At 34.9% G+C, this 17,704-nt stretch overlaps 2 long non-coding RNA genes across 2 annotated transcripts; both read right to left on the reverse strand.

Moving 5' to 3' along the window:
• Nucleotides 1–713: 713 nt before the first annotated feature.
• On the reverse strand, nt 714–4,089 carry LOC110884247. The gene is made up of 3 exons (XR_002561024.2): nt 3,735–4,089; nt 2,617–2,705; nt 714–824 (listed from the first exon to the last, which is right to left on the reverse strand). It is a non-coding gene; the product is annotated as an uncharacterized LOC110884247 (long non-coding RNA).
• Nucleotides 4,090–5,864: 1,775 nt separating this feature from the next.
• Nucleotides 5,865–9,239, reverse strand: LOC110884248. The gene is made up of 3 exons (XR_002561025.2): nt 8,886–9,239; nt 7,768–7,856; nt 5,865–5,975 (listed from the first exon to the last, which is right to left on the reverse strand). It is a non-coding gene; the product is annotated as an uncharacterized LOC110884248 (long non-coding RNA).
• Between the last annotated feature and the right edge of the window lie 8,465 nt (nt 9,240–17,704).

The following is a 17,704-nucleotide window of genomic DNA, read 5'->3' on the forward strand; positions in this document are numbered from 1 at the left end:
TACTAAAAACGTCGTATCTTTAAAAAAACACGTGTATAATCGGGTTGAATAAATCTACCAAATAATAAAAAATTACATCCTTAAAAACCCCGTATATTACACGTGTTGAATAGATATAAAAAAGAGTTATATCTTTAAAAACCATGTGTATTACACAGGTTAAATAAATGTATTTTTGTATATTAAATACTAAAAACGTCGTATCTTTAAAAAACCCGTGTATAGTCGGGTTGAAAAATCTACCAAATAATAAAAAAATTATATCCTAAATAAATGTAATTTTGTATATTAAATACTAAAAACGTCGTATCTTTAAAAAAACCCGTGTATAGTCGTGTTGAAAAATCTATCAAATAATTAAAAAAAATTATATCCTTAAAAACCTCGCGTTTTACTCGAGTTGAATAAACATAATTTTGTATACCAAATAATAAAAAAAGTTATGTTTTTAAATAATTAGGATAACATTTAATATTAATTTATTATTTATATATTTAATATAAGATAAGTAGATAAGAGAGATATTTGTTTTAAAAATATATTAAATTAACAATTTAGATTTGAGGATAATATTTCATTAAAGTATTGTTACGCCCTAATTCGTATTTGTCAAAAGTCGCAGCGGAAATTCGTACCATAAAATTTCTTTCATTACAAACGTCTTGACTTACTTGAAAGTTCGTTTTAAAAATGTATCTTTTACAAAGATAAAATATAAGTCATGTTTACTAATAGTACATACTTAATTATTCCCGTACAATCTATCTCGTGACTCGGTCTTCGATCTCTAATTCTTGTGATAATCCGCCCGTTATCCGTATAACCTGCACTCACCACATACATTCATAACATTAGTACACATTATATAAACAAGATTCATTCGCGTACACTTCACATTTCGTCATCTTTCAAACTTTAAGCATTTCATATGCGTATCCATTTCCTGGTGAGGCTTCAATAATGTACCTGCATTACTTTTCATTCTCAAGGTGCACCATTAATAACGTTAGCCCTCAACGTGACTAAATTATGCATACATGCGTAATTACATACATACATACACATCTACATACGTACATATCTTCCCTACAATTCTACATACGTGTATACTCTCATACATGTCTTATTACATACATACATATACTTCTACATACGTACGTACCTTTCCTACATCTTTACATACATGCATACGCTCGTACATATCTTTATACATACATACATGCACATCTATATACGTACAAACCTTTCCTACATCATTACATACATGCATACACTCGTACATATCTTTATACATACATACATGCACATCTATATACGTACAAACCTTTCCTACATCATTACATACATGCATACACTCGTACATATCTTTATACATACATACATGCACATCTATATACGTACAAACCTTTCCTACATCATTACATACATGCATACACTCGTACATATCTTTATACATACATACATACACATCTACATTTGTTCATACCCTTCCTACGTCATTACCTACATGCATACCTTTATGTACACGTGCTAGATCACGCGTACCTCTTACATAATCATACATTATTTACATGGGTCTTAGACTTAGCTTTATAGCTCATAAACATCTAAGGAACCATCAAAATCATGTTTGGAAGGTCCGCCGTAGACCACGGATGACAAACCGAAGCCTACGATACATAAAATAACTTAAATAACAAGATTTCAGCTTTTGGAACTTGGGGAGGCCGTCGCCGACGCCCCTAGGGCCGTCGGCGACGGGCCTTGCATTTACCCGTAGCCCAAAAACCCGTAGACAGGAGATTAACCCGTCAGCACAAAAATTCACTTTCTGGAGCCCGTCGGCGACGCCCCCATACCCGTCGGCGACGCCCTCTAGAAACTGCAGTTTTCTGCAGTTCCGTTTCGTCGTCCGTACGCACTAAAACGCGCATAACTTTTGAACCGTTTACCCGTTTAACCTCCCGTTTCTTCCTACATGCTTGTAAATTCACATTCTATCATATTAACTTAAAATCCTACCTCCGGAATAAGGAATTTCTTAACTTACGTGCATTCGACATATTACCCTTTTCTAACTATTTGACCCGTTCGTGCATTTATCAACATAATCTGATTACTTAACCTCGACTCCTCATGAACCTTTTAATATCAACGTCATTTATCATAGAGGATTAAATTCTCGGATGTCTTACCTATTTTTAACATATTTTTGGTCAGAAGCTTACCTTGACCCGTTATGGGTATTTATGCATTAAGTAGTTTATGACATACAAAAACATACTCCACATTTTCATGCTTGACCAAAGTATTATACTAATCGAATATCTTGATTCCAAACAACTTCTAAGGTCGTTTGCCCGATATACCTATCAAGGGCATTTTAGTCAATTATGCTATATCCTTAATAACAAAGGAATTTCTTGCATGAGTAACCAATCTCACTACTTAGCTACAATTTCTTAATCACACCTGCCTAGCTTGGTTCAAACTAAGATCCGTTTAATACTTTATTGACATCATACAACTCATTCCTATTTGACCTCAATTATCACATATAATTAGATTGCATATAACATTACATAACAACTAAGAAGTGATGGCGGAATCACTTACCTTAAGCGTCCGTGTTCAAGCTTGCTTCCTCACCTCCTCATGACCCGTTAACGTTCCGTTCTTGAGTCCATGCTAATGTGATCCCTCTCCTTTCATGTCGTTACAATCACATTATGGTTAGCACAAATGCTCATTCATACTAACATTCATTTCCTTCCATTCATATATTACTTGCATTTTTATTAACCAAATACCACATACATAAGGCATAGACTAAAAGTTACCTTGTTCCACATTCACGCATCTCAATCATCATCGTACACGACATGTAGATCATCTAGTACATAACACATTACTTCTCTACTATTATAATTGTGTCCGAAAGGCTAACCATGTTATTCATTCATTGTTGACTTTCAAAAAGTCAACTGTCTTACTTACACACTTTCAACTTATGAACATGTATCCATCTTAATATGGTAGAGCATAGTATTAACATTATACGCATTTCATGATCGTATTATATGACATATTAAACTACATGATCACCTAATTATATACACATGTACATACATAATCCTTTTCTTCCACACCAACGTTTTCATATCTTCACAACTAACACCTTAACTCATACTTAGCTAACCCAACATCCTTTCAACATAGCCTCCGCATGAACTATATCTAAAACGCACTTCTCATGTTAGTTTACTATCAAATACATTATTATCACGTTCTATATATAATTACCTATTACTTGCATACAATTTCACACATCATTTCCATTTAGACATCTCATCAAACACTTGGTGTGCGTACAACTTTCTAAGCCTAATGTACAAGTATTTTATGCATAATATTACATGTTCATATCAAGATCATCAAGTTCCACTAGAATCATAAAATTCTCATAATATACCCAAATTAACTAACAATTACTCATTACATACAACATCATACATGAATTTTACACAACAATTAAACATGTATAATTATCCATATCATCATCTTCACTACTACAAGTGGGTTTCATCCAAAATCATCAAATTACTTAGAATCTTGCATAGTTCATGTTCTATATAGTGATTCTAACACATGTACATGATCAATTTCGTACAATTTCATGGATTGTTCATAACCCACTTCATAGCAAGATCATTAAATCGTAAATTACAACTTACCACATGTTTAATAGGGCTAGATCATCAAGAAAACGTGTTCATGCATTAGTTTAGGCTGAAATCCTTCTTCAATTTGATGGTTTCTTGAGGGTTAGGGTTTACACCCCTCACTCCCTTCTCCTGATCGTTCTCACGCACACACACACCTTGTGTGTGTGAGATTTTTGTTTTAATTAAATTCACTTTCAACTTTGGCAATCCTAGTCCCTCAAGTTTATTACCCATCATAGTTACCACAAGTTTCAATCCTTTACTTAATTTGCTAGACATTTAACTAGGTTTACTAACCTAGTTATTATACCCCCTTTTGTTAAACATGATAACAAACTAGCAAATTAATAATTCGGTTTTGGGGCGTTACAAGTCTACCCCCCTTAAATGAGGTTTCGTCCCCGAAACCTTTCTCACTTCCATTTATACATACACCTATCATGTTTGACTTCTTCTTAACAAATCTATACTTCCCATGGCATTCTTCCACGTAACCTTCTCATTTCCTTGACCGGTTAGTAATAGTTCATCGTCCCTATATATTCAAACCTATATTAATGCTTACTTATAAAGGCATTCATTACATCCTTTTATGTTTTAAATCCGTCCCACGGATTTAAACGTAACATCCATACCCTTCATTCCTTCTATGTTTGAATCCATCTAGCGGTTTCAAACATGTCATTCTTACCTTTTCTTTCTTACATGTGTTTAACAAAAACTTAAAGTTTTACCTACCTTCAGCAACAAGGTTTTAAGGTTAGTCATCTTAGTTGTCGAATCATAATTACTTCATTTTAGTTCTATTCATATAGGAGCTTTCTTCTTTCTTACACATTCAACTACCCAAGTAAATGGGGTTCGGCATAAACGCTCTCAATGAGAGTTAAGCATACACATTCGACTACCCAAATAATTGGGTTTCGGCATAAACACTCTCAACGAGAGTTAAGCATACACATTCCACCACCCAAATAACTGGGTTTGGCATAAACACTCTCAACGAGAGTTAAGCATACACATTCCACTACCCAAATAACTGGGTTTGGCATAAACACTCTCAACGAGAGTTAAGCATACACATTCCACTACCCAAATAACTGGGTTTGGCATAAACACTCTCAACGAGAGTTAAGCATACACATTCCACTACCCAAATAACTGGGTTTGGCATAAACACTCTCAACGAGAGTTAAGCATACATATTCCACTACCCAAATAATTGGGTCCTTCGCTTTTAATCATAACTTCTTCTTTCAATCTGTATAACGGATTAAACTTCTAGCATTCATTAGAGCATTCAAAATCACCCGTTCAAAACGGATGGTAGCTTATTCTTATTCGACTTGTTCGCTAGAACCGGTTGACTCGCATAACTTTTCATAACCTTCGTTAGCATAACCAAATCCGCAATGGATTTGCTTTTTCGCATTCGCTACAACATAGCGCCCACCTGCTACCCAGTTCTACCGGACATACCTGCAATAATTGCCACGGTCTCACGAACGTCATATGCTTCTTGCGTACTGGCCAGGTGCGCAATTCACACACTAGTTTCGTGCCTTCGTGTAATCATCGCCTTATGCCAGAGAAATGGGTTTCAGTTTCGTGCATATTTCTAAAACTTCCCCAAGACCACATCATTGTCTTTCGTTTAATAATTACCCTCCCAAGGAGACCCCTTCCTTTTTCTTTTGACATCGGTACTCATACATGTTAGTAGTGTGTACCTGGGGTTAATTTGCCTATTTGCACCTTTGCCCGCCTTAGCGTTCATCCTATTCTGCATTCACGGATCATCCTCTTCAAACTCTTAAGCTTACCTCGCACATAACATACTATTAGTTTCCTTCAAATACATAATCTAATACATACTTACATTTGCTTTTGCATTTAGGCCTCGATCGAGTCTTGGATTGTACGGGTTCTTGATTACGAGAGCACACCGGTTTGAGTTCAAGCATTTACTTTCTATTACTTGATTCTCTCAAACCAGGGCTCTGATACCAACTTGTTACGCCCTAATTCGTATTTGTCAAAAGTCGCAGCGGAAATTCGTACCATAAAATTTCTTTCATTACAAACGTCTTGACTTACTTGAAAGTTCGTTTTAAAAATGTATCTTTTACAAAGATAAAATATAAGTCATGTTTACTAATAGTACATACTTAATTATTCCCGTACAATCTATCTCGTGACTCGGTCTTCGATCTCTAATTCTTGTGATAATCCGCCCGTTATCCGTATAACCTGCACTCACCACATACATTCATAACATTAGTACACATTATATAAACAAGATTCATTCGCGTACACTTCACATTTCGTCATCTTTCAAACTTTAAGCATTTCATATGCGTATCCATTTCCTGGTGAGGCTTCAATAATGTACCTGCATTACTTTTCATTCTCAAGGTGCACCATTAATAACGTTAGCCCTCAACGTGACTAAATTATGCATACATGCGTAATTACATACATACATACACATCTACATACGTACATATCTTCCCTACAATTCTACATACGTGTATACTCTCATACATGTCTTATTACATACATACATATACTTCTACATACGTACGTACCTTTCCTACATCTTTACATACATGCATACGCTCGTACATATCTTTATACATACATACATGCACATCTATATACGTACAAACCTTTCCTACATCATTACATACATGCATACACTCGTACATATCTTTATACATACATACATGCACATCTATATACGTACAAACCTTTCCTACATCATTACATACATGCATACACTCGTACATATCTTTATACATACATACATGCACATCTATATACGTACAAACCTTTCCTACATCATTACATACATGCATACACTCGTACATATCTTTATACATACATACATACACATCTACATTTGTTCATACCCTTCCTACGTCATTACCTACATGCATACCTTTATGTACACGTGCTAGATCACGCGTACCTCTTACATAATCATACATTATTTACATGGGTCTTAGACTTAGCTTTATAGCTCATAAACATCTAAGGAACCATCAAAATCATGTTTGGAAGGTCCGCCGTAGACCACGGATGACAAACCGAAGCCTACGATACATAAAATAACTTAAATAACAAGATTTCAGCTTTTGGAACTTGGGGAGGCCGTCGCCGACGCCCCTAGGGCCGTCGGCGACGGGCCTTGCATTTACCCGTAGCCCAAAAACCCGTAGACAGGAGATTAACCCGTCAGCACAAAAATTCACTTTCTGGAGCCCGTCGGCGACGCCCCCATACCCGTCGGCGACGCCCTCTAGAAACTGCAGTTTTCTGCAGTTCCGTTTCGTCGTCCGTACGCACTAAAACGCGCATAACTTTTGAACCGTTTACCCGTTTAACCTCCCGTTTCTTCCTACATGCTTGTAAATTCACATTCTATCATATTAACTTAAAATCCTACCTCCGGAATAAGGAATTTCTTAACTTACGTGCATTCGACATATTACCCTTTTCTAACTATTTGACCCGTTCGTGCATTTATCAACATAATCTGATTACTTAACCTCGACTCCTCATGAACCTTTTAATATCAACGTCATTTATCATAGAGGATTAAATTCTCGGATGTCTTACCTATTTTTAACATATTTTTGGTCAGAAGCTTACCTTGACCCGTTATGGGTATTTATGCATTAAGTAGTTTATGACATACAAAAACATACTCCACATTTTCATGCTTGACCAAAGTATTATACTAATCGAATATCTTGATTCCAAACAACTTCTAAGGTCGTTTGCCCGATATACCTATCAAGGGCATTTTAGTCAATTATGCTATATCCTTAATAACAAAGGAATTTCTTGCATGAGTAACCAATCTCACTACTTAGCTACAATTTCTTAATCACACCTGCCTAGCTTGGTTCAAACTAAGATCCGTTTAATACTTTATTGACATCATACAACTCATTCCTATTTGACCTCAATTATCACATATAATTAGATTGCATATAACATTACATAACAACTAAGAAGTGATGGCGGAATCACTTACCTTAAGCGTCCGTGTTCAAGCTTGCTTCCTCACCTCCTCATGACCCGTTAACGTTCCGTTCTTGAGTCCATGCTAATGTGATCCCTCTCCTTTCATGTCGTTACAATCACATTATGGTTAGCACAAATGCTCATTCATACTAACATTCATTTCCTTCCATTCATATATTACTTGCATTTTTATTAACCAAATACCACATACATAAGGCATAGACTAAAAGTTACCTTGTTCCACATTCACACATCTCAATCATCATCGTACACGACATGTAGATCATCTAGTACATAACACATTACTTCTCTACTATTATAATTGTGTCCGAAAGGCTAACCATGTTATTCATTCATTGTTGACTTTCAAAAAGTCAACTGTCTTACTTACACACTTTCAACTTATGAACATGTATCCATCTTAATATGGTAGAGCATAGTATTAACATTATACGCATTTCATGATCGTATTATATGACATATTAAACTACATGATCACCTAATTATATACACATGTACATACATAATCCTTTTCTTCCACACCAACGTTTTCATATCTTCACAACTAACACCTTAACTCATACTTAGCTAACCCAACATCCTTTCAACATAGCCTCCGCATGAACTATATCTAAAACGCACTTCTCATGTTAGTTTACTATCAAATACATTATTATCACGTTCTATATATAATTACCTATTACTTGCATACAATTTCACACATCATTTCCATTTAGACATTTCATCAAACACTTGGTGTGCGTACAACTTTCTAAGCCTAATGTACAAGTATTTTATGCATAATATTACATGTTCATATCAAGATCATCAAGTTCCACTAGAATCATAAAATTCTCATAATATACCCAAATTAACTAACAATTACTCATTACATACAACATCATACATGAATTTTACACAACAATTAAACATGTATAATTATCCATATCATCATCTTCACTACTACAAGTGGGTTTCATCCAAAATCATCAAATTACTTAGAATCTTGCATAGTTCATGTTCTATATAGTGATTCTAACACATGTACATGATCAATTTCGTACAATTTCATGGATTGTTCATAACCCACTTCATAGCAAGATCATTAAATCGTAAATTACAACTTACCACATGTTTAATAGGGCTAGATCATCAAGAAAACGTGTTCATGTATTAGTTTAGGCTGAAATCCTTCTTCAATTTGATGGTTTCTTGAGGGTTAGGGTTTACACCCCTCACTCCCTTCTCCTGATCGTTCTCACGCACACACACACCTTGTGTGTGTGAGATTTTTGTTTTAATTAAATTCACTTTCAACTTTGGCAATCCTAGTCCCTCAAGTTTATTACCCATCATAGTTACCACAAGTTTCAATCCTTTACTTAATTTGCTAGACATTTAACTAGGTTTACTAACCTAGTTATTATACCCCCTTTTGTTAAACATGATAACAAACTAGCAAATTAATAATTCGGTTTTGGGGCGTTACAAGTATGATAACACTTAATATTAATTTATTATTTATTTATTTAGATAAATATAAAATTGAGGATACCTTCAATGAATGACACATGTCCAAAAGTTGATTTCTTTTATTATAGTAGTTAGATTAGATACTTCTTCCTTTGAAATTCTATTTCGAGTCGTGCTCAAAAGATTAGGGTTGGGACAAAATCCTTTATTTACAACAAAAGAATAATAGAGGAAGCAAATTAAATCTTTTTTTTTCCATAAATATAAAGTTAAGAAGTTAAAAGCCAAAAAAGAGAAAAAAAGGGTATCCCCCTTTGGTAGCCCCAAAAAAACTACCAACTAAAAGTTGATATTTGCAAATGTATTCCACAATTAAAAAAAATCTATATATTTTAATAATACTTCTATAATGTGCCCTTTTGGGCTTTTTTATGAGCTACAACCAACTTATAGTTCTCTATAAATGCTAATCAATATACTTGTATCGCTTCACTCACTTCATCTCAAAAAACATTCATAAATCTGAAATTTGTTCTAACAATGAAACCTCAACATCTACCACATCTATTCACAAGTGCGAAAGAGTGGCGGGGGAAGAGACTTCGACAACTTTTTCAAGCTACCATGACAGTCGTTAATGATAATAAAACTGAAAATGCAAATTCAAAAATTTTCTTATACCGAAGTAGTTAAAGGTTTGAACCAAAGAGTATATGCAAATGATCCAATTAAAACAATCATGTTCTTGGGATCATGGTGCCATACATAGTTACAATTCTTGTTGTATGTATGTTTAGTTATGATCAATGTATATGAAATATTTACATGCAAATGATCATGATTATTTTATTTAAATATCATGCAATTAATGGTGCATGTCCATAGGTATTAATGAAATAACAAATTATTAGTACTTTGGTTTATGTTGTTAAAATGCATTATCTTTTTGAATATTTTTTCATCTAGCTTGTATTGCTTTATAGTAAGATACATCATACACGTATAAATGTATACTTTCTAACACCTTGGTCATGGAATTTTCTTAAACATATTTGTGAAAATCACATCCTACTTGAATTTGTAAACTTGAGTTCCGAATAATCTTGAAGTAACTAACTTTTTAAAAGAAACGTATTGTGTGAGTAAACTGACATTAAATACATCAGAGAAGTAGAAAATGAGGGTTATATAACTTGAGTGTGTAGTGGGGCGATAACCCTTCAATTATACATATATATGTGTGTGAGAGAGAAACAAATGGTGGAGGGGTATGTATATGTATGGTGCCACTAAAATTTTCGCAGGGCCGGAGGTTTGAAGGCCCATAGCGCTCGCTGTGGCGGTGTGCGTCGGCGCTATGGGGTGCGATGGAGGAGGAAGGCGTCATACAACTCTCCACAACGGACGGTCTAGTACGACCTTATTACATATCAGTATCACTACTAACGAATTATTCTAAATACTTAAGTTGCAAAACTATTGATACGAAATCCCTTTCAATACGAATCATATCTATTTTCGAATTTTATCCTTAAATCTGCGAAAGCAAGTGGATGAGTAGATCGCCATTGCAATAAAAGTTGATTTCTTTTCCATGCTTCTTGTTTTGGTTTCTTTTTAATGTGTTTTCGGTGTATTTTCTTATTATAAAGGTACACTGGGTATATGTTGACATCTTAAATGATCAGCTTATAACTAAATTGAGTAAACTGCCAAAATGGTCCCTGGGGTTTGGTCACTTTTGTCACTTTAATCCAAAACTTAAAGCTTTTGAATCTGGATCCCTGTGGTTTCAATTTTATTGTCATTTTTATCCAAAAGCAAAATCTGGTCAAATTTTTCAGTTAACATCTAGTTTTTTTTTTTTTTTGTCCTTTCCTCCTTTTTAATGAAGGGCAAAATGGATATATTTCTTTGTAATATATAATTAACTTTATATATACACAAACCCATACCAATACTTAACAAAAATATGAAATATCACAGAAAGTAATTTTAATTCGATTTATGATTTCTAGATTCAGGTCGAGTCAAAATCCACTCGAATCATCAATGTCTCAATGATATCGCACGGTTAATAAAGGTGGTCAAAATTTGTAAAAATTGGGTCGGTGTGACAAGCCCAAAGAATCGAACTAAAACTAGACTAGACCAAATGTAGGTTGAGTATATATATCTTGTTTGGTCCTTGGTTTTAGAACTTTTAGAAAAACTGTTCTTTGGTTTGATCATTAATCTGTTCTAGTGTGGTCAAATATAATTTTGTTACAAATTTATTCAAAATATTGGTACAAGATCCCTTTCAATATGAATCCATTTTTTGAGTTTTATCCTTTTAACTTCGAAAGCAAGTGGATGAGTAGATCCCCATTGCGATAAAAGTTGTTTTCTTTTACACGCTTTTTGTTTCGGTTTCTTTTCAACGCGTTTTGACTGTTTATAAGTTTTCTAATTATTAAGGTACACCAAGTATGTTGACATCTTAAGTGATATACCTAAATTATTTGGTAACTTATAAAGCTATTTAGCCATTTGTACTTTTTTCCAAATCTTGGTAAAAGAATAATACTATAATTAAATTTATATACACACAAACCTATTTGAATACTAAACAATGATATGCAATATGGCATGAAGAAATTTTACTTTGATTGATATTTTCAAGATTCAAGTCGAGTCAAAATGCACTGGAATCATCCATGGTATCGTATGGAGTGGCGGATCTACCCACAGTCGTGGGTGGGCGGTCGCACCACTTGAACAAAAAAATTAGTGTATATTTTAGGTAAAAAACCCGACCGCACCCCTTGAAAATATGGTTAAACGCCTCATACGCACCCCAACAAATAATTCATGGGTCCGCCACTGATCGTATGGTTAACAAAGGTGGTCAAAAAATTGTAAAAGAGTAAACTACAATTTGTGTCTTTGTGGTATATGTTGGCAGAATCAATTTGCGTCTCTAAATCAAAATAATAGACACTTGAGTCCTCGTGGCTTGCAATTCCATGTCATTTGTGTCCCTTGAGCCAATGTCGTTTCTAGTTTGCAGCAAAAAGACTATTTTGCCCCTTTATCATTTTAATACACGCTCCTATTGTTTAAACTTATTATCCTAATGTGTCCATGTGCTTTGCATAACCATTGCGATTATGAAAACATATTATGTAAACCATTATGATTATCATTTTCCTGGATGTTTTACCATCACCACATGATTGTGACCAAAGTAAAGCCAACCAAATCTAATGTTGTTCCTCGCCTCCCCGTTCAAACTGGAAGTCAATGGTTAAATTGTTCCTAAACCTCAAAACCACCTGCACATGCAGTATGAGGTGGCTAAGGGTACCAGTGACCCTAATCCCAACTACAAATGTTCAAGTCAGATGTATCAGGTTCAATTTTCAAGATAAACTACACTAATCAATGAGTACTAAGTAATCAAGAACACGTCATTACCTGCCATATTTTTTGAATCCACTGTTGCATGTACCTGAAGAGGCATCGTCGGAGGCGGTGGGGGTGCGTCAGCGGAGGTGGTGGTGTGGCGGAGTTTGGTGGCAGTGGTGGTGCATCATGTGACAACCCTCACTAAACTAGGTATTCGTACGACTTAATTAACTATTAATTGTTGCTTAATTACTGTGCTTAACTGAAAATACTGATGAACTGCTACTTGACTGTTGATACTTGTACATATCTGCATCATACCTTGATTTCCGTCACTACATTATCTACTTACTGAACTCTAGTGACAAACATGATGCACAAAAGCACAGTAGCATTTGAACGGATAACCTATTGAACATGCTGATAAAGCCAGCATCAGGCAGACGCTGCCTCTAAAGGCCTGTATGAGCCAGAAATATTTTACTACACCCATAGTGTGTGTAGGGATACAAGGGTTGTATAACTGCGTCTCTAGGAATAAGATATAATGATTGGATGTGCCTAAAACGTACTCTAAGCACAAAACACAGCACTTTACTTAACATACCAGCTTCTAGCTGACTAATAAAGTGCCAAAACATGAGGAAATATTCCTGACACTTTTGGAAATAAATTATGTCACTAAAAATATCATTTACGACGTTTAAAAGATTACTTAAGCACTTTAACGGATTACTATCCAACCGAACAACCGGACTATACCCGGAACATAAAAATATTGCCAAAAATATTATTGATCTTTTTCTGAGCCAGTTAGGGTCCCTGATTACCCTAACACCCGCAATATAACGTATCATACAACTAACGGAGTTAACCCCTAAAGTTAACCTACTTAACGTAACTAAGTCCTAACTACACACTTGAAATCGAACCATAGGACCCCCCCCTTGGGCCGGTTCTATCTCCTTGTAACTAGCTAGTACACTTTTGATTATTATAATTGGTTATGTCTAATATCAAGATGACATAAAAACCATTGGATTATGGCACTAGAGCTTGTCTATAAATACATCACTAAGACTCATGAGTTCTTGCACATCACAATCACCAACAAAACTCTCTCCTTGCCCTCCAAGAGCTCTCGGCCGAAACCCCCACCCTCAACACATCCATTGTTCGATCTTGATCTCTCCATTCCAAGTATATACAAGCTTCACGGGTTACGTATTAGGAGGCTTGGAGCCAACGGAAGTGGAAGGACCTCATTATCTCGCTTTTATCCACCTCATTTTCGCCTAGATTCTTCCCTAGCCTCGAGCTAGAGGTATAATGTTTAAAACTCACTCTCGAACATATCTAAAGTGGTTAATATGATTTATAACGGTTAAAATGCGGAAACCCATCTTTTGAATCTTTAAAGTTTACTAAAACTTGAATTTTGTTGGATAAAAGATCATAACTTGTGTAAAAGTTGTAGTGTTTGAATATGTTGATTATTTAGGCCCGATCTACGATGTGGTGGCTCGGATCATCGTTTAACCCGACTTTGTTAAGATCATAGATCTTGACATAAGCTTGTTTCTATCGGTACAAGGGTTAAAAGGTGAAACTCTACCACACGAAAGACATGAACTTGTGTAAAAGTATTTTGACTAGTAAAATGGTGTTTAAAACTACCGGATCTACGGATCTGCAAGTGGTATTTTCGTAAGACCAAGTGTCGAGAAAATCATGTTTTGTAAAGGTCGTATGACACACTAACAAATATGATTTTTACAAACTACAAGTGTATAAACACTTGTGAAACGAAAGATCCGACAAAGTAACCATTTTTATAAAAGTTGTCGGGAAGTTGTAAAGAATGATTTATTCTAAAAACGGGGTTTTTACAAGATTAAACTATTTTACACATAGATCCACCAAATATAAGGAGATCTACACTATAGTTTTCGGAAAAACTACAAGTTCATGTAATAATGCGATTTACATACTAGTCGGCAAGTTTGGTGTGTTGAAATTAGTTTGATGTGTCGGAAATTGTTTGATTGAATCAAGAAATTGTTGAAGTGATTTTGTAAAAGAAAATGATACGCTTGAAAGCGTGGCCACCTCCAGTTACAGGGGAAACTCTGGCGAAATTTTTCTAAAATCTAACACTTAGAATTATTTACAAGTGTTAAACTATTTTCGAGATGTTTTCAAAATATATTTCGCCATGACTTTATTTATTAAATAATCGGAGGTGGGATTTTCACAAAAACTAAACGTGATAAATATTTATTCGATAAATATATTTTTCACCACACTGTTTATGATTATTTTGTGAAAATATATAAATATTATTTTTAGAGTAAAAATAATATTTACAAACGTTGACGAACCCAAAATAATACAAACGCTCACACGACGAACATATAAGTTACACCGGTAATTACTATTACCACTTAATCGTTAAAACGTAACTTACGCTTTATACGGAATACTCATAAACGCGTATTTTGTCAACATATTATTTTGGAAAGTATTAAGTGAAGAGAAAATATAATATTTTTGAGAAAAATATTTATATTTTGGAATGAGAAGTAAAAATATATTAAGTGGGACTTAATGAGATGATACGAATACACATGTATTAAATCCCCCATCCTTGGGAAGGAAATTAAATACCAAGTATATACAAGGAACGGTTGTCTAACTGCTTCCCAAAACTTAAACTATAAAGCTAAGGCACGGCCATCCGTCTAATAGAATTAGCACATGTAGGTCGTTGCACAGCTGCCTGACATTCGGAGTACTTGGTATAGCGACGCACTGACTGTGAGTTCATGTCCCCCTTTTCTCTTAACTGTTTTCAGTTTTCTAAACTGCGGGGGTGAAATACATGTTACAATGGTTATGATTACTTTATACATGGTATGGTTAGCGTAAGGAGGGTTACTTTTAGATCATGTGAATGGGTAGGCGGAAACTTGAGGTCATTAATCCTCAGGGTAGGACCGAGGGGCAGGAGCGGTAGATCTATTTGGGTGTAGCGAGCCCAGTCCCAGGTCCAGCATAACGGACCTTGGGATGACTTTGTTCCCGACGCATAAATTTGCTAGGTTTGAGCCTTCCTACTTGCATTTCACACATATCAATGGCCTTGCAAACCATTGGTGATCTCTTTTTCCTTATTTGCTACATACCAGGGTTTTTGATAAATACAATGGTTTATTTACTCACTTTCGCATGAACTCGCTCAACATTATTGTTGATTTTTCAACTTACATGTATTTCAGGGAATTAAAGATCTGGCACGGTATGGCATGTTTTCCGCTGCATTAGTCACCGAGGTCATCCAGGGTTTGGGGAATGTGACTCTTTCCTGGACAAGTCACAGTCCTTAAACCATGTTTATGTTATGTTTGGTGTTTGTAATGTTTGGACAAGTTTATGGTTGTTAGGGTGTTATCCCGTCAAGACAATGTTTTGATATTTTTATTTTAATGGATGATCTTGCATATTTTTAATTCATATAGCTTGTTATGATTAAGCTATGGTATTAAGAAGTCACACCAAATTAACCACGCTTCCGCAAAGCCATGGTGTGACACATCAGTGGGGCGTCGAGAATGGTGATGCTCCGAAATGTGTGTTGATTGAAGTGTTGTAAGTGGTGGTGTGTCAGAATGTGAGTCCGCCGGTAGGTGGTGATCGGGTTGTTGAGGGCGGAGAGTAAAAGAGAATGATGCAAATGGTTAATGGGGTGAAAGGTGGGGGTGAGAAAGGAGTTAGGGTTTGCGTGTGGGTGTGGGTGTGAAATGACGAAAATACCCTCATACCGTCAAATAGTTAACAGAATAAACTAACGGCGTTGGCTCGAGAGTCGTAAATGGCAGGAAATTGCAAACCATGAGGAATCAAGTGTCCATTATTTTGATTAGGGGACATAAGTTGATTTTGACACATTGACACAAATCACAGTTTATTCTTTGTAAAAATTATCTCGGAGTTACAAGCCCGAAGAACTACTCAAACTAGATTGAACCAAATTTGGATTCAGTGTGTGTATATGTTTATATATCTTGTCTAGTACATGGTTTTAGAACTTATTAAAAACGATCCTTGGTTTGATCATCAACTAGGGTATTTTGTCCGCGCGTTGCGGCGACACGTTACCACGAGCATCCGGTGAGTATTGTTTCAATATTGTTACAATACATGCACTCGGTATAGAAATCAACACATGTTTTATATCACCCGAAAACAATAAAAGGGTTTAGTATAGAAATCAACACATGTTTTAAATCGACCAAAAACAATAAAAACAAAACGGTAAAACCTAAGTTGAAAAACAATAATATATCTGTTTTACTATTATAATTATAATTTTACTATAACCTAAATGTTATAAAAAAATAAAATATGATTGAAATCAATCATAATAATAAAACAAAATAATTCTATTAATTAATAAAACGTAAGTTAAAAAATAATAATATATGTATTATACTATTATAAAATAAAAAAGATTGAAAAATTATAATAATAAATAGTTATATTCTTAATATATATCAAAAAGAAAGTAAGAATAAAATACTATTAAAATACTATTCATGAGAACTTTGTATTTATATAATAATAATAATAATAATAATAATAATAATAATAATAATAATAATAATAAGGAGGGTTACTTTTAGATCATGTGAATGGGTAGGCGGAAACTTGAGGTCATTAATCCTCGGGGTAGGACCGAGGGGCAGGAGCGGTAGATCTATTTGGGTGTAGCGAGCCCAGTCCCAGGTCCAGCATAACGGACCTTGGGATGACTTTGTTCCCGACGCATAAATTTGCTAGGTTTGAGCCTTCCTACTTTCATTTCACACATATCAATGGCCTTGCAAACCATTGGTGATCTCTTTTTCCTTATTTGCTACATACCAGGGTTTTTGATAAATACAATGGTTTATTTACTCACTTTCGCATGAACTCGCTCAACATTATTGTTGATTTTTCAACTTACATGTATTTCAGGGAATTAAAGATCTGGCACGGTATGGCATGTTTTCCGCTGCATTAGTCACCGAGGTCATCCAGGGTTT

Source organism: Helianthus annuus, chromosome 10, assembly GCF_002127325.2.
Source record: "Helianthus annuus cultivar XRQ/B chromosome 10, HanXRQr2.0-SUNRISE, whole genome shotgun sequence".
Taxonomy (NCBI): domain Eukaryota; kingdom Viridiplantae; phylum Streptophyta; class Magnoliopsida; order Asterales; family Asteraceae; genus Helianthus; species Helianthus annuus.